The 19015-nt window shown below is 35.3% G+C and overlaps 2 pseudogenes; both read right to left on the bottom strand.

Moving 5' to 3' along the window:
* Positions 1-1333: 1333 nt before the first annotated feature.
* LOC116105944 lies at positions 1334-2438 on the bottom strand (annotated as a pseudogene).
* An 11551-nt stretch (positions 2439-13989) lies between these two features.
* The window catches only part of LOC116105943, a 71361-nt pseudogene continuing 66335 nt past the window's right edge, over positions 13990-19015 (bottom strand).

The raw sequence follows: 19015 nt of genomic DNA, 5'->3' as shown, positions 1-19015 counted from the left end.
CAATTATTTATAGTAAATTAAGCATGCATAAAATTAAAGGTAAATTACATTAATCTTTCTGTAAACCAATATATGAAGCATTGTTGATCATTTCTTTAAATAATTTAATTATAAAAAAAAGGAAAAACTTATTTTTTTTTCCTATTTGACAACAAACAAAGTCAATTCAGACTAGAGTAGTCATTTCATTGTAAGTAATGGTGAATATTCTTTATGCCCCTTGCTTAATATTTGCTCAATCACCACCCCAAGAAATAAAATCATATCTAACCTTACTAATATTAAAATTTTTAATATAATTATTCGATATATTATTTAATCGTATAAATTAATCAATTATTAATTTATTGAGGCATTTTTTATTTTCTTTTTCCAAAACATTGAACTTAATGCATGTACATATTGTATATAGCTAGGGGTGTAAACGAGCCGAGTATCACCCTAAACGAGCCTGACTTGGTTAAGCATTAGACGAGTTCGAGTTGAGTCACGAGTCAGGAAAATTCAACTCATGACTCGACTCGTATATAATCGAGTCGGCTCGAGCTCGTTTGACTCGACTCGAAAAGCTTGATTATGACTCGATTAATGTGAGCTTGAATTGACTCAATTATAGCTTGATTACGGCTTGTTTGTCCTTTTTTTTATATAACCTGTAGATCTTGTTTTACATAAATCAGATCCAATTTTTGGTAAATTTGCATCCAAATCAACGTAAATCACATCCAAATCAACATAAACAATGTATTACACAACAAATTATACAATCCAAGACAAAAAAAGGGTTTTTGTGTTTGCGGTTATCGATGATTGGGTAGTTCTTGTGTTTATGGTTGGCTGGGTGTGATTTTAGGGGAATTGTTTTTGGGGAAATTGGGATTTCTTGATGATTAGTAATGTGAAAATAGGGTTTATGATTCTGGGGAAATCGTTTATGCGATTTGGGTTAAGGGTTAATTTGTAATTTTTTTTAACCTTTTGCATGTAAAATTTCAAAATAGACCTAAAACTTGTATTTTTCGCAGAAAAACCCTAAACGAGCCACTATTGACTCGCAAGCTGAATTGAGCCGAGTCGGGTAGACTCGAACTCGGCTTGGCACCTAATTTGAGTCTTACTCGAGTCGGCTCGGTTCGATTAAACTCAAGCCGAGTTCAAATATTTAATGAGCCGAGCCGACCCGACTCGTGAGTGGCTCGACTCGGTTGACACCCCTATGTATAGTTAATGTGGTATAAGGAATAGCTCATAGTTAACGCACTTAAAACAACAATCAATTACATTGCATAATTTTCTCTTGCAATACGAAAAGATGATTAAGATTGTGCTTCATTCATGACATATTTCTTAATACATCATCAATAAAGCGTCCAAATGCAGCAAATGAAGATCCTCCTTCCATCACTGCTAATCTGCTCTTTTCACTCATCACTTTCACCTTCTTCCTCACTTCATCATCACTCTCCATCACACGTTTTATAGCTCTTGTTATTTCATCTCCCAATGCAACTTCCCCATTAGTGATCCTGTAATCTACTCTCAACTCCATGGCCAATCCCAAATCTTTCACCATTTGGAAAGCATTAAGCTGCTGCTCAGCATAGATAGGCCATGTCACAATTGGAATACCAAACCACAAGCTCTCCAAGATTGAATTCCACCCACAATGTGACACGAATCCTTCCACTGATTTATGAGCCAACACCTCCTTTTGTGGTGCCCATCCACACACCAAACCCTTTTCCTTTGTTCTTTCCAAGAACCCATTTGGCAAGATTTCCCAGAGATTATCACTCTTGTAATCACTAGGCCCTTCAAATTTGCCATTTGGTGGTGGCTTCCGTAAAGACCACAAGAACCTTACCCCACTTCGCTCCAATCCAAATCCAATTTCTTTGACTTGTTCTTCACTAAAGCTCCCCCGCCTTTCAAAGCACAAGAAAACAACTGATGAATCAGGCTGATCATCAAGCCATTTCATTATCTCATCAGCTTTTTCTGTCTCATCACTCTGACGTCCCTTTACATCAATAACTGGTCCGACCGTGTAAGTTGGTGGCATATGATCAAAATCATTCAACAGAGACTTAACCGCATGAGATTCCAGCTCCTGGAATGTTTAACAAAACTTCTGGCAGACCACTGCTTGGAACTGGATTAACATAACTAGGGATCATCAACTCACCATCAAACTCTTCAAATCCTCTTCCAACTTCATCATGTCGAGTTGGAAGGTACAGCATAAGACCAAGAAAAGCTGCAGTAGAAGGGAAGAACAAATAAGAAGGAACACCAAGTTCATTTACCACATCGATCATTGATGTATAAGACATATCAACTACCAACCCAGCAAGTGTAGCTGAATTAGAACTGGAAATCACATGCTTGACAATCGCTTCTTTAACACAAGTTTTATGAGAATCTATGAACTCAACCATATGCTTTTCTACATATTTATGAGCATCTTTTGAAGGAGAAAAGTCTATGGGAGGAGAAAGATTGATGAACCTTATTGGAGTATTAGATTCTGCAAGTGATTTATATAACGTATGCGTAACAACATTTCTAGTAAAAATAGAATCCATGAGAAGGACAGCCACTGAGAAACGCCCATCATCTCGCTCTAACAATCGCTTTGCAAACTCTACTTCAGGAACCAAAGTGGCCTGCGCCTGCTAGAGGGATGAACACAAGCTCAGCTTTATTCATTGTTGGCGATGGCAGAGGAAAATGTAATAAAAATTTGTGATTTCTTTTCTTCTGGGGAGTTAATAAGGGATCTAGACCACTCCTTTGATAAGGAAGTGATCTGTTGCACATGTCTATGAAATCAATCAATCATGTTCCAGAAAGAGATTCTTTTGTTCAGAAGCTGCAATTAATGATTAATAAAAAAAATTACAATTTATTTATGGTTACTATAATAATTTCACTTAGATACATAAGAATGATATTATGATGAGTCATCAGTAATGGAATATGTTATCCATATGTTAATGTTGTTTTAATTTATAAAGAAACATGTTCAAGTGTTGTCTCATGTTTACTTCATCAAAATAATAATGTATGCTTAATCCGTTAAATTAAATATTTAAACTCTAATGGGATACTCACAGTAGAGAGTTAATTGTTGTTTATGATACTTACGGAAAAAAATGCACTAAATTAAATTATAAAATAAATTGAAATATTCCAAATATTCCAAGTAAATTTAATGAATCATTGGTGATGAGATTTTCTTTCTCATCAATCATTGTTAAAAAGATTGGAGCGGCAACTGCACTTGAAGTTAGAGATGCGGGAATTCCATATGCTTTTGCACGTGGCATTGTGGTATACATTATCAAATCCTACAGCTAATGGATGTCAGCATTTCATTCTTCAGATTAATTGTGGACTCCTGATAAATCTTATGTCTATATAAACAGGTTTGCAGGGATCCAAGATGGGGCCGATGCTACAAAATCTACAGCGAGGATCCTAAGATTGTTCAAGCAATGATTGAGATTATAACCGGGCTACAAGGAGATGTTCCTACTAGCTCTCAAAAGGGTGTCCCATATGTCTTAGGAAAGTAAGTAAGATTAATTATGTAGTCTTAAAGTATCTCATTTGATTTCAGTGGCATGGCATGATTCACATTTCGCAGAGAGAAGAGTAAAATGGAGGGAGAGAGAATGTGACACGACCCGCCTCAACCCTCCTTACCCCATAAGCTCCGGGCGCACCTATGAGACTCGGCGGCCGAGACGTGCCGTGTGGGAATCTAAAAACCTGTATTCTAAATACGTTTTCATAAAAACATTCGCTTGGATTCGTTTTGAAAGCATAAACACATAAGATAATATATATGTATACATTTGAAAATCTGAAAGCTAACTTGTACGTTCATAAAATCCAAAACGGATGATCAGATATTCATATCTTTTAATCAACACAGGATAAACATAAGGATAACATAATTCGGTAGCGTAACAGCATGATATTTACACACATGAGGAGTTGATGACGTAAGGGCCCAACCTCGAAAGGAATCACTCCTCAGCACGACTCTTCCTGTGAACCTGGGGAAAAGGGTCTAAAAAGGGGTGAGCTGAAATACTCATGAGTGGGGATTGGGAGGAGTTTGCAAAACATTCTTCACAATAGTCTGGCATGCAATAGTTCTTATGAAATCCTGAAAACACATGATTCGTGTGAACGTGTTATGGAAGTAACTAATATCATTCATGTATGCATGTATAATCGTTTTCTAAAATTGTTCTAAGTACTGTATCTCATCATTTAAGCTGAAAACAAATTCTGAATCATAGCTCATCATTGAATGCTTAAATTCTTTTTCTGGAAACTTAAACATAACTGTAAGGGCTTATGCTTCTGGGAACAATATTTCCTATAAGTCATGCTGCAACCATCTATGTCATCGCTCAATATGCATATGATATGAAAATATAACTCTACTAGTCATGCTAACACATCCAAACCATCATTCAATGAACACCTCATGACTCTCAAACAAAATCTGGTAAAAATTTATAACTATTGTGATGATTTAATTGAAGACTGATTTTTCTGAAGCTATGCACTGATAACTGATTTTGGAATACTGTAAACTTTATGCTGATAACTGAAATTTAAACTGGATACGGTAGCTTTCACTGATACTGAAAACTATAAGCGTATCTTATTTTTAAACTGTGGCTAATATTGAAGGCTCTCTTAACTTCTTAAAACTCATTTTGAGGCTATCGCTCGTAGCAATACTAAAAATTTAATGTGATTTTGAACTTCTAAAACTGATTATGATGTTAATAACAGAAAACTCACACCGCAATTAGTACCCTCGGGGAAACTGTCTTACCTGGTGGGCTTCCCGCACGCAAGCAAAGCAAGGGATGTACCTGTCATACCCGGCAAGATCTATCATCGCGCGGGCAGAGCTACTGAAACTGTCATACCTGGCGGACCACTCAACCCAAGCGAGCCATAAACTGTCATACCTCGGATCACTCAACGCCCAGGCAGAGCCAATAATCTGTCATACCTGGCGGACCACTCAACGCCCAGGCAGAGCCAATAAAATCTCATACCTGGCGGACCACTCAACGCCCACAGAGCCAATAAAATCTGTCATACCTGGCGGACCACTCAACGCCCAGGCAGAGCCAATAAAATCTTCATACCTGGCGGACCACTCAACGCCCAGGCAGAGCCAATAAAATCTGTCATACCTGGCGGACCACTCAACGCCCCAGGCAGCCAATAAAATCTGTCATACCTGGCGGACCACTCAACGCCCAAGAGCCAATAAAATCTGTCATACCTGGCGGACCACTCAACGCCCAGGCAGAGCCATAAAATCGTCATACCTGGCGGACCACTCAACGCCAGGCAGAGCCAATAAAATCTGTCATACGCATGCCAGAGCCAAAATCTGAAACTGTCATACCCGGCGGGATCCTGCATCGCTCGGGCAGAGCCAAAAATCTGTATCTCTGGGGGATGGGTACTTTGTAGGGTGGTTTTAGCACCATAACAATCTCATGCATAATCTCAAGTCATGTAAGTCAAGACATATTTCAACAATCTCATGCATAATCTCAAGTAACATATATAATCAAGAACATACACATATGTGCTTATAAACCTGCATATATGACAAAAATATTCAAAAATCACATCCAGGGGGAAACTGAAAATTTCCAAACATGTTTTAAAACTGACAGTTAACCCAGATTAAAAATTACTTTCAACATCACATTACCATAGCATATGTCCGACACTAACCACATTCATATAAAAGCAATCATGCCAAAACGTATGAAATTCCATGCAAAATGGGGGTAGAATGCAAGTTTTAAACTTACTTTCAAAACTGACGAATGCACCCCTTCTCTTTTCTTTTTACCAAGAAACCATTTACCAACATCACGAACCTCAACCCGTATACAATTCAACCAATTCTCTACTCTTACAGCAACATTTTATTCATATAGCATGAACACATATAATTCTATTACCAAACTTCATCAAAACATTAAATTAAATCACAAGTTACATGCAAGCATGGATTTAGGATTTGGAAGATTTGGTTATCCACTCACCAAATCAAGCTGTAATTTCAATGGGCATTCAAGACAAAAATATGTTGATCCAGTAATATTTCAAGTCATTTCAGAGTCAATAACTATTTAAAACACAATTTTCTTTCAACTCATTTAAATCTGCCAACTGTTTCCAGAATTGAGGTTTACTGACTTGTAAAATTCATAACAATTCAGCCCTTAATCTAAACCTCATGAAACTCTCCAGAATAAACTAGGCACATATAGGATTCACCAGAATTTAAAATCACCAATTTGGATAAGTATAAGTGCATTATTTCAGTTCTGAAAAATGCATGCTCTACAGAAAACATGAAATTCCAGAATTTCATAGCAGAATTCAAAATTCATTAAAAAATCCAATACTTCGAATTTTGGGGTGAAATCAATTTTCAACCAATCTCTAATAAGTCTAAAACAAAATATCTGAAATTTAGCTTCATTTGCAAACCCGAAACATATATAAAATTTTCGGAAGTTCGGACTGTCAGAATTTCACAGCATAACTTTTTATAACCAAAAACATACCTTTATAACTCTTGGTTCTTTAGGATCAACATTATGCTTACCCGTATAAAATTGTTGCATTAATCTCCAATTTCAGTTAACCACAATAGTCAGTCACCATATAAAACATACAACTTCCCATAATTTCTTTTCTATTCGCAAACTTAGTATATGCATAAATGCACACATGCATGCCAAGTTCAGCAAGCTTCAAATTCAGCTCAAAACTCATCAAAAAGCAAAAATGGCCAACTAATTTACATGCAAACATAAATCTGAATTTTTTTAAGAAAACTTTCATTTGATCTACTCACAAATTCAGCTCAGCCGAAACTCCAATGGACAGTCAAACACTCTCTCTTCCGTACCTACACCCAAAAACTCAAGATCAACACTCATTCTTAAAGCAAAGAAGAAACACTTAAAGAAATTGCTTCCTAACCCCATGCATGCACTTTCCGAACCCAGATTTTGGAGTGATCTGCTTCAAATTCCCTCCCTATTTTTGCTGTACTTCACTCTCACTTTACCTCTCGGTCTCCACTCTTACTCTACCTCTCTCGCGCTCTTCTTCTCCTTACTCTCCTTTCTTTTCCTTCTCTCTTTTCTTCTCTTCTCCTCTCGTTTTTTTTTTTTTTTTTTTTTTTTCTGCTCTGCCATCGTTTTCTTCCTCGCTCACGTCTTCTTCTCTTCATTTTTTATATTTTTAGTCTTTCTAAATTATGCTTCTACCCTAGATTACAGGTAATCCCGCTAAACCCCTACCACATCAGCTTTTCTTTCAAATAAACCTCCAGATTTTGCCCCTTGTAACATGCAAACCACAGCTAGCTTCTTTTCTTGCAATTTCATTCCCAATAAAACTTTTAAAAACTAACAGAAATCCCCTTCCATAAAAATAAAATCACACAAAATATGTAATATGTATTAGGATTAAAAACGGGGTTTCACAGAATGTGAGTTAGAAGAAAGCAAAGTTAGAGAATAATTAAAAAATTTAATATATTGCTCCCATTAACTCATAAATATATAATCCTAAATGTTTACAGGTTGAAGTAGGAGTCTAAGTTGTATTGTTTAGAGTTAGAGTGAGAGTCCAAGTATTTCTTTTCCTAATCCACCTTATTTAATAGAGGTTATTTGGTATTTGAATAGATGTGTACAGCGACACAAAAACGGATGGCGCAAAGGCAGAGTGGCGCAGCCATAGAGATATATGAAAACGAAAATAACAGTAGACATACAAACCATAAACAAAAAAACAAAAAGAGAAAAAAGAAATACGCACGATTTTGCCTCAATTCACCCAATTAACAGGTTATCCAACTAAGTTATATTATTGCAATATTATTTCACCTCACTCGTTTACAATGAAAGTAATTTGCCCTCTTATTTGTTATCATTCATTACCAGAGAAAAAAAGTTTATATATTAGGTTTAAAAGACTAAAAACCTATTATAAGAGACTTTTATTCTAAGCCTAAACCCAATAAGAATAATAATTTAAAGAAATTTTTCAACGGTTCTTTATGGAAAAGGCACAAACCGCCTGCGGGCCAAGGGCGTTGCCCCTACACCCCGCTCATACTCTGACAGATCTTCAGGTCTTTGAATGCAAGAATTTACATGCGAGGTTTACTTCGCTCAACGGCTAGCCATATAGATGTTTCAACACCTTAGAATGACGCACGATTTGTGTTGAAACTCTTGGATTCTATTCCGACTCGATCTGGCATCGTTTGCACCACCATGATTTGGTCAAAGCTGCAGGTATTTAATTATGACTCTGTGAGCATTGTTTTCCATTAAAGTGAATCGACGCGAATTTATGGTGTTGGGGTATTTGCGTCGAAACTCCTGGATTCTGTATTCTGAAGAGGTCTAGCGTCGTTGTACCACCATGATTTGTTCAGGTATGTCAGACTCTGTTAGCATTGTTTTCCATTGAAGTGAAATGATGCAGATTTATGGTGTTGGGGTATTTGCGTCGAAACTCCTGGATTCTGTATTCTAAAGCAATCTGGCGTCGTTGTACCACCATGATTTGGTCAAAGCTGCAGGTATGGTACCACTCTTTTGACGCAGATTTATGGTGTCGGGGTATTGCATCGAAACTTGCCATCTGGCGTCGTTGTACCACCATAATTTGGTCAAAGCTACATGTATGTTAAGATTCTGTTTGCATCGTTTTCCATTAAAGTAAATCAACTGATTAAGATTTTCAGCATAAAGCATGTATATACCGATTTCATTTTACATGCGGTTCAAAAAAATTTAGAAGTTTGGATCTTACATTGAGATTCCAAAACAGTGTTTGAACATGCATATATTCATGATGATTCTTACTTAGCAGTGGTAGGATGTCTGGAGATGATGCGTATTGTAAAATGTAGAACTTGTTGAAGCAGGAACAGCATCCCAAGGCTCAATTACTACGGTTCTCATGTGATAATGTTGTTGATCCACTATCTTTTCTTGAAGCGGATTGCCTCTAACTCCATGGCAACTTCTTTCATTGAGGGTCTGTTTTTCCCACTTATGCTTAAACGCCTTTTTCGTATGTAGCAACAGCCATGATCTCTTCTCTCTTTCCCTGCTTTACTACTTGAGCATCGAGAATATCAACACAATGTTTCTCCTCTAAAAAGTGAAGGAAATATGTTGACAAACTTCTACCTTCTTTTGATCTTGTCAAGATATCGTTTTTGACCTGTTAAAAGCTCAACAAGGACTACTCCAAAACTATATATGTCAATTTTGTCAATGAATTGACTTGATTGAAAGTATCAGGGTCCAAGTATCCAAAAGTCCTCAATAATTTTGTGGTGACATGAGTTTGATCGATTGCGATCAATTTTGAAGTCTCGAAATTAGCTACTTTGCTCTGTACTTTTCATCTAAGAGTATATTCGTAGACTTGATGTCTCAATGATAATTGGTATAGAAGCTACCGAATGTAAGTAAGAAATAGCTCCTGAAAAAAAAAAAAAAAATATATATATATATATATATTATACATATATATAGCGAGAGAAGAGAAATACTACTTTTGTATAAGTGATTGTGGCAGATTCACGCCACTAGTTGTGGAAAAAAAGAGAAAATCGATATGAAACTAATGTCGCAGCTCCCATCATTTTGTAAAAGACTCTTTGTACATATAGCATTTTTCACATATATATTATTGAATATTTAGGAAAACCTAACAAGAGTACGGTCTTTGATTTTTCCGATGTCCTTAAGGGTAGCCGTGTAAGTCTCATTAGAATTTTCGCAAACATCAGGCCGCAATGGTTGTATATCTTTACATTCATCGATATCTGGGAATATGTCAAGAAAAAAAAAAAAAAAAAAAAAAAAAAAGTGAAATTATATATATAAGTCTAGCAAAATAAAAATGAAAAGATTTTATTGTAAATGTGATTCATACAATTCTGTATTAATTTGGATATTGTTATATCATTCAATCATTATTATTTTAATCCACAAGGCACATTCATGGTCTAACAAAATATTTGAGTCTTATATAAGAAACCAACAATTTTATCCCTACAAATTCAGAATATTCCCCTTGGCTTCTTCGACCCTTTTTACCCCTTTATTTATGAACATACTTTTGCCCCCCAGAAAACATTTTGTGGCTCCACCCTTGATGCATATATGCTAACTTCACAGCAAAAATAAAAAACAGCGACCGGTCGTAGACTTTTTGTAGCCGTACTTTAAAAAATTCAGATGAAATCTAAGAGAAAATTTCTTATATATTGAATCAGAGTTAACTCTAAAGAATGTTGTAAGCTTGAAGATAGAAATTTACCAGTCATATCCTTGGAGAAGATATGGATTTCCTCTAACCAGGCAAGCAACTGCATCGACCATTTGGGTACTGACTGCTGAAGCAGCTACAAGCAGACATGTCCAACGAGAAGTTAACTCTCCTTGATTTATCCCTCGCATATTGATCGAAATAGAATTTGAGTATACCCCAATCAAGTACCACAGGAACAAGTGTAAGATTTGTAACCCTTGAAGATTTTTAAGTTGGTTTAGAACCAGTTTTGGTCTGCCAAAAGGCAATGGGACATTTGGACCTAACATCAGAATGAAAAAAAACCCTTGAAAGCCGAAGTTACTTACCTGGCAACTATTTTTTTCTCCTTCACAGGTAGAAGAACATTCAGCAACAGCTGAATCGTCATCAGAAAGCAAAGAAAAATTCCTCACGCCTACCCCGTAGAATCTGTTTCTATATGGGGAGAAGGTAAGGGGTCTGGTCATCAAATTGAAATATTCTATTTAGAAACACAAGGATTGAATACTGGGAAATTACACGCATTGTGCCATCTAGAGAAATGTCAACACTTCAAATGTTTTTCTTCCAAGGAGATGAATGGTCTTACTAGAGTCGGATTGTATGGCATGGAAACCGTGGCCGCCAACAGAACACTCGTATCCAATTCCAAAATTAAGGAAATGGAATGGAGAAATTTCCACATTTTGATGTACAATTGTTAATGTTGGTGGTTGTGCCACTTCCATGAGAGGAGGATAATCTGAAAAACAAGTTGAATCATTCTTCTAGCAATATCTCGTTCTTTCTTCTTTATATGCTCTTTAACCGGCTAATATTTTTTGAGGGAAAGAAGTTGCCGCCGCCCCTTTTAATAGTGTTTGGGATTGTGCGTGAACTGACTTAAAAGATTGACAGAGTAACTCAATTAGGTCTAGTCATGGCAAAGATAGAGAAGTTTTCCAATAAGCTTCTGAAAACTGTTGATCAGACAAAGAAGGATCATCAGTAATGTTAAATAACTGATCATAAGCTTGAGAAGTAAACTCATATGCTGATCCGTTTCTTTAAGTGTGAAAGATCCAATAAAGACATTCAACTACCGAACATGCTTGACAGTCGCTTCTTAACACAAGTTTTATGAGAATCTACGAACTCAACCATATACTTTCTATGATCTATGAGCATCTTTGAAGAGAAAAGTCTACAGGAGGAGGAAGATTGATGAACCTTATTGGAGTATTAAATTCTGCAAGTGATTATATAACGTATGTGTAACAACATTCTAATAAATAGAATCCGTGAGAAGACATCACACTGAGAAACGTCCATCATCTCGCTCTACAATCGCTTTGCAAACTCAACTTCAGGAACCAAGTAGCCTGCCGCCTGCTAGAGGGATGAACACAGCTCTGTTTTCTTCATTGTTGGCGATGGCCGAGGAAAATGTTAATGAAAATTTGTGATTTCATTTTCTTCTGGGAGGGGAAGGGATCTAGACCACTCCTTTGATAAAGTAGTGATCTGTTACACATGTATATGAAAGCAGAGAGAGATTCTTCTGTCAGAAGCTGCAATTAATGATTAATAAAAAATAAAAATATGAAATAAATCTACACCCCCAAAGCTTATTATAATAAAGTTCTACAGAGTTTTAGGCTGAGCTGGGTAACGGATAAACCCGAAACCGGCGACCCGACCGCCGGTTCCGGATTGACAGGAAGGTTCGGTTCTAAGTTGGAATCGGGACTCCTCGGTTCCGATTACCGAGAACCGAACCGGACTCCGCTCTTCGGAATTTTCTTACTTTAATTATTTTTGGTTTGTTTTGGTATGACGAAGACGAGGAGGAAGAAGAAGGAGAGGACGGCATTGTTTGAATTTGAGTGAATGAAGACGAAGAGGAAGAGAAGAAAGAAGGCGATGGGCTTCTTTTCTGGTTTATTTTCGTTTGTTTGTAGATGGATTTGAATTTTAGTGGAAAGAAAATTTAGTGATTGAAATTGTTAGAGATGGTGAAAGATTGTGCAGAAGTAATTGGTTCAGGGGGTTTTTGTTATATTTCAAACTTATAGGGACTAATGAATTTTCTAAGGGTGTTTTGAGATATGTCAAAACTAGGGATTAATGAAAACTATATCTCCATCCTGATGGAACTGATCAGCTAGAACAGTTTAAAATTCTTCATTTTCTTTCACATTGAAACCAAAACTTTCACGGCCTGGTGTTGTTTCTTTTTAAAACAGTTTAAAAATACTAGATTATTAGGGCTAAAATTACAGTAATGGTACTACATGTACAAAATTTATATACAAAGTTTTGTCTATAAAGTGATGTTACGGTACGTTACTCTTATATTACCGTATTATTCAATTTCGTATGCTACACATCTATAAAGAGGTTTTTTATATCAATTTTTTATTTGTTTCGTGTCATATCAGTTTTTATGCACGACATGGATACAATCCTTATATATCAATAGTATTCAACTTTAAGATTATCTTATAATTGATAAAGAAGACTATTTAATTAATTAGATAAAATATAAAATTGAAGAATCTTTTGATTATTATTATTTAAATAATTTTGTATATCCTAGATTTTATACTAAGTTTTCTAACAAGAAAATGATGAATATAGTTTATAGCTTATTGACCAAGTCAAATTGTATAAAGGCTGAAATTTTTCATAGAATAATTCATACCTAGAGATTCCTGCAAGGCAACTAAATAATGTTCAAATTATCCAATTATATTGAATAAATCATTTGAATTCTAGGGAGCCAATGTTGTTTGATGTAGTCAAATCATTTGATTAGACAATTTGTTATTAATCCAATAGAATAGTACCAATTTTACTTTGAACATGTTAATTTTTTATTGGTCTAGTTCTATCAAAGCAGCGCATTATAAAATACTTAAAGAATTTATATTTTATAATACAAAACGAAATCAATTTAAGTTAAATAGAATATGTCATGTACTTTATAAATGGGCCAATGGGCTTGACCCACATCACCAAGTTTGGGTTTGGACCCGACCCATACTTGGTGAAAGTACTGGGTGAAATTACTTAACTCAAAACTCCTAATAAAATCACTAGTTATGCCCCAGTGATAAGAGGATCCAAATACCAAAATCACACGCCTGTTCCTAATCAATCAATTAGTGAATTCATATCTAGAGCAAGTCACACTCTCTCTGTCTCCTTTTAAGAAAGAGGACATGTAAACAGAACTCATTGAGATGTAGTTATACCCATTTTAATCCACTAAATATTGGAACAACCAAATATAAGTCTCAGAGCGTTTAATCTACTGAATAAATCTAAACAGTATTCGTCACCATAATTGATTTTCACTGCTATGTTCCTTGCCTATGGTTTTTTGTTATAGCTAATTTTGAAATCCCTACCAGTTTTTATCCTAAGTTCCATCCATGTATCTGTTTTCAAAATTATTTATTGTGAGTTTTACAAGTTTCATGGAGTCTATTTAACAAGAAAATAACTTCATCCTTCATTAGTGTGGGTGAACAGATCTAAAACCAACTTTGACATAACCCCAATTATGGAATATCATTTTCCCAATCCACCGAGTATCCTAACTCTCCACTTGTTCCTATTTTTCTTTGATGACATACTACTTTATCATCTATGCAATCTCTGCTTTGATGCAATGAAGGTATAGTGGCTATCCCTGAGCTTCTCTTCAAAATTAATGATCATTGCAACCGCCAGGTTTTACAAGAGTTTCAAATGATCATTAATTTGTATTGATGTTACAAGAGTTTCCTTCCTAGGTTGTAGCATTTTCAAATGATCTGTAAAATGCTGTTAATGTGATTTCCTTCCAATTCACCTTGAAACCAAACACATGGCGTGAGATGCACCAACTGCAACAGATAACACCTTGTGGGGTTCCAATCCATCATCCTCCGTTAGAAACTTGACTTCAATAGGACACGGTTGTACCTCTGGCAACCCAAGAACTCCCAATTAAGAATCTTTGGCATTTCCCCACATGTACAACTTCCCTTTATCTGAATATATAGCAAATTATCAAACATATAATCATGAGTTTTATTTATTTGATTTGCATATAAAATTATTGTTCTATAATGATATCTAAATATTTGATTTTATAAAACTTAAATATCTTTCAACTTAGTTGAATAATAAAAGATACCCTCAAACCTCATTTCTGTGCTATTATGAGATGAGATAACTACGGATACTTAGGAAGATTGTAGGATTAAAGGGTGATGGAAATATCAAAGACCATTTAACTCTTCTTACCTGTTATGGCTGCTGAGGATGAGCCCTCACAAGCGATGTAGACTACACGCTCATCAGCTAAAGCCTCAATCACCACAGGTACTTTTCGATTTTCTGTTGAAGAATGACCCAACTGACCATGTCCACCATATCCCCAAGAAAGAACTTTGCCTTCATCTGAAATTATACATAAAAATGAATACCAATTATATTATACAGCCTAGAATTTGGACAAGTGAGGAATGGATTTCATAAGGTTGCCGCAGCAATCGTAAAGCAATTATTTTACCAGTTAATGCAAGGGAGTGATAGCCACCACTTGCTATCTGAATGATACGAACAACTTCAAGGCTAGGAATTGGCTTGGGTCTCCAACCACCAACCTTATCACCTCTTCCAAGCTCATAGTTAGAACTTGCTGAGCAGAACACATGACAATGTGTAATATGATGTCATTGCAATGTTCCACAAGCAAAGATAAATGGAATTTCATCAAAGTTGAAAACTTTTCCGAACAAATAAATGAAAGTAACTAAATTGCAATTGGGTAGAGATAAGGAGAGAAGATAAGACAAAAGAGTTGATATCTTTACCTCCCCAATTCCAAAGTTGCCCTTCCTATGTCAGCACTGTGGTAAAAAAACACCACAAGAAACAGCAGCCACAGGTACAGGTAATGCTTTGACCTTAAGGCCTCGACCAGGACCAAGGCCCAATCTTCCATCTCCTTCATATCGACCCAAGTGTAAAGTTCCCCTATAATCAATAATAGACAGATTAAGATATTTAACAGTCCTCTTTCTTTATTCTTTCCGTAATAAATATGAAGGCAATATGAATCATCTTCTCATAAAGAACAACTAGAAACCCATAAATGCAAGAATAAATAAACCTACAGACATTTGAAATATGTTCCATTCAATTTGTTCTGCAGTACTAGATTGATATGTTTTCCACATTATGAGTTCAAGAGGGCAGTTTCCAAAGGTCGCAAATCAAAACTCATATAAATTTAGTCCAGGTTAAGCAACCTATATCTAAAATGCAAACCCACTACTATATACATGTAAAGGAATTTCCACACAAAAAACAGGGCCAGTTAAGAAGAACAACCTGATTCAGTTATTGCAGCAGTATGTGTCCCACTGGTTGCGATGTGCCTTATTTTCCCATTCCAAGAACCTTTCACCAATCTAGGAAACAACTCTCTATGATAGACAGAATGTCCAACTGCACCAAACCAACCACCCCATCCCAAAACCACCACAGCGTCTAAACCACCACCATAGTCAGCCAAATCACCCATTCAACCCCATAGCAACCACCAAAAATCACATACCCATTTCAATAAGAAAAACAAAAAAACAAAAACAAAAGCAAAAAAAAAAAAAAAAAAATAGAAACCTCGGGAGAGGGGCTTAAATCGTGTTGAAAGGTGAGAAATCGGGGACAGAGGCATGGGGTTTTTGGAGAGGGCTTTTTGATGATTAAATGGTGGGCTTGATTAAGATTTTTGTGATGGGGCTGTACCGGAAAGAGGTTGGCGTTGTGCGACTTTGAGGTGAAGGGTGACGGCGAAAGGGAGTCAAGGTGGTGGGGGGGTAGTGGGTTGGATGGTGAGGCCTGGGGAGGAGGAGGTGTAGAGGAAAAAGAAGAAGATGGAGATGAGGCAGAGATAGAAGAAAGTGAAAGGGGAAAAAAAAAAAAAAAAATAGAAAACCAATTGCCCCTTTACTGTTAAAATAAAGAAATTTTGTTAATTTAAGGGTGGTATTTGGAATAAATGAACACGACGTATTAGCTGTATTTGGCTCAACCTTGGGTGGGAATATTTTGTCTAGTCTTACTAATATATCCACATTCAATTATTTTCTCTTTTACATTAACCAAGAAAAGAATCATCATTAACATGTGCCCTAATTTCATAATAATATGATTTTTGATTTTTTTTATTATTATTATTATTTTTTTTTTGTCGCGCATGGTGTGTGAGAGAATAATGATGTGGAATAACATTTTATGTTCAACATTGGTGGTAAAGGGGAGGTCCAGTTTTCATGACAGCATTTAGCCCTTTACGCAATAATTTCAGCCATTAGGGACTTCTAATTTTAGGAGATGCCCTGCACTTGGGAGGTATGTTTAAATTTTAATATTTGAATTAATATAATTACATTGATCATTCTATCATTTTTCATAATTAACTAATTAATTTAATTTCAATTATTTCAGAATTATGGGCAATATTGATAGTTATGGGTTTGTATGCAACTCTTTGGGGAAAAGAGAAAGAGAAAGATAGGAATTAATAAAATTAAAATAATAGTATTCAAGTTGTAATTTTTACTTTAATATTGCTATTTTAATTTAATTACTCATGGTCATCATGAATAATTATTTGCCCCTTGGTTTTCAGTCCTCTAATTCATATTCTATCGTCGAAATACTAGGTTTACTCCTTTAACTCTAATAGACATTAATTAAATAACTCTTGATATGAAGACTATTAGCTTCCAGAGGGCTTTGAATTAATTCTTGTTTTTTTGTTTTTATATAACACAATATTAAACAAAAAAAGCACGACATAGTTTAACTTTTTTATTTAATATTAGAGAATCGGTCGAAAATTGTATTTACAACATACCAATGCCTTTTAAAAAGCAATAATGTTATATCCCACACTCTTTTTCACAACATTTTCTCATAACCCTCGATGTGTAAACTTGTTGTGGTTACTCACAAATAGACGAACGGGACCCTTTTTGCAAACTGACCATGACAAGCTTTCACGTCGATGGTTGTGAGATTGAGTTGTAGATCTAACATCACTCTTTAAAAGACCAAAAAAATATAGTTTTTTTTTTATCATTACATCACCCACCCTTTAAATAGACAAAAAAAAAAAAAAAAAAAAGAATAATACTATACTAACAACCTTTTATCACAAATTTTCTCTTACAACCCTGAAGTGGCAGCTCGTAATTAATTAATAGGATCCGTTGTGAACTAACTATTGCGAGCTGCCATGTTAATGATTACGAGAGAAATTTTTGAGAGGGGGTTATTGTGTAGTATTATTAAAAAAATATTATGTTTTTTTTTTTTATCATTATTATTAGTTGATCTGTATGGTTAATATTATCCACAGTATTCAAACAAGCCTTCATAAATTTAGGGAGCTATCCAATGTGTTGCACATTGCTATATGTCTTCTATTAGGTCTTCAAGTTTTGGGCCTTTTTTTTATTCGGAGGAAGAAAAGTTCATATACGATGCATTGAAAGACTAGAAAGAGATTGTGATAAAGATTTATTGATAGACTTCAGATAAGTTTGATGGGCAATGATAGATAACATTTTCTTGATATAAAGTTTCTTTTAAAGAGAAATAAAATTCTGTAACAAGAATTCTTGAAAATAGTTTTTTTCTTCTTCTAAAATCTAAATATTGGAATAAATATTCTATTGCGAATCAATCGTAATTATTTTAGATGACGATAATTGTGGGTACATGATTTGTTACAACACTAATTTTTATAGAGAATAGATACATTTAAGTTTAATAATATATAGTTCAATCTAACCACCACTGGGTTGAGTCGTCACAAAGACTTTTAGGTGTATTCTTAAGAAATCCTAAGTTCAACCCACTTGGATTGCTAATAAAGATGACCATTAGGAGTTTTACTTGACTGTCAACTTTAAAGCTTAGAGGATTAGTTAGATGCCTACAAATTGTTCCAGACATCCCCAATCACACACACACAACACACACCTAACACACACACACATACACACACACATATATATATATATATATATAATAATATTATATATTATATATATATATATATATATAATGTGAGGCATAGACTATACAATGGCCATTTGGAAGCTCTAATGAATATATTAGACAAGTACTGAGACCATTTACATTGACATGCAAACGCTTGAAACGTGTTAATCCTTCACATTCACCAAAAAACAGGTTTGCCTAAATCATTTCGCGCTCTCCTCTCTTTTCCCACCAAAGCTGCAGAGAAATTTCATCTTCCCATTTGGAGATTCAGGTCTAAGCTTTTAGGTTTTCTTTTTCAGCTCCCAAGAGTTTGCATCGCCTGATTTAGAGACCACGCCCGTTGTGCTAAAATTGATGTGGCACAAGCAACACCACCTGTAATTTTACTATTGATGTTCAGAGTATGAAGATCATAATCTGGCGCCTGAAAAAGGTAACTATTTTGGCTTCTAAGATTTGGGATTTTGTTTTTATTTCATATAGCCTGCATGATAACATTTAATGAGTTGTCTCTTTTGTTGATGTTTCAATGTTTCAGAGC

Source organism: Pistacia vera, unplaced genomic scaffold (genome assembly GCF_008641045.1).
Source record: "Pistacia vera cultivar Batoury unplaced genomic scaffold, PisVer_v2 Contig507, whole genome shotgun sequence".
NCBI classification, from domain to species: domain Eukaryota; kingdom Viridiplantae; phylum Streptophyta; class Magnoliopsida; order Sapindales; family Anacardiaceae; genus Pistacia; species Pistacia vera.
The sequence above is the reverse complement of the archived record's forward strand: the minus strand, read 5'-3'. Positions and strand labels throughout refer to the sequence as shown.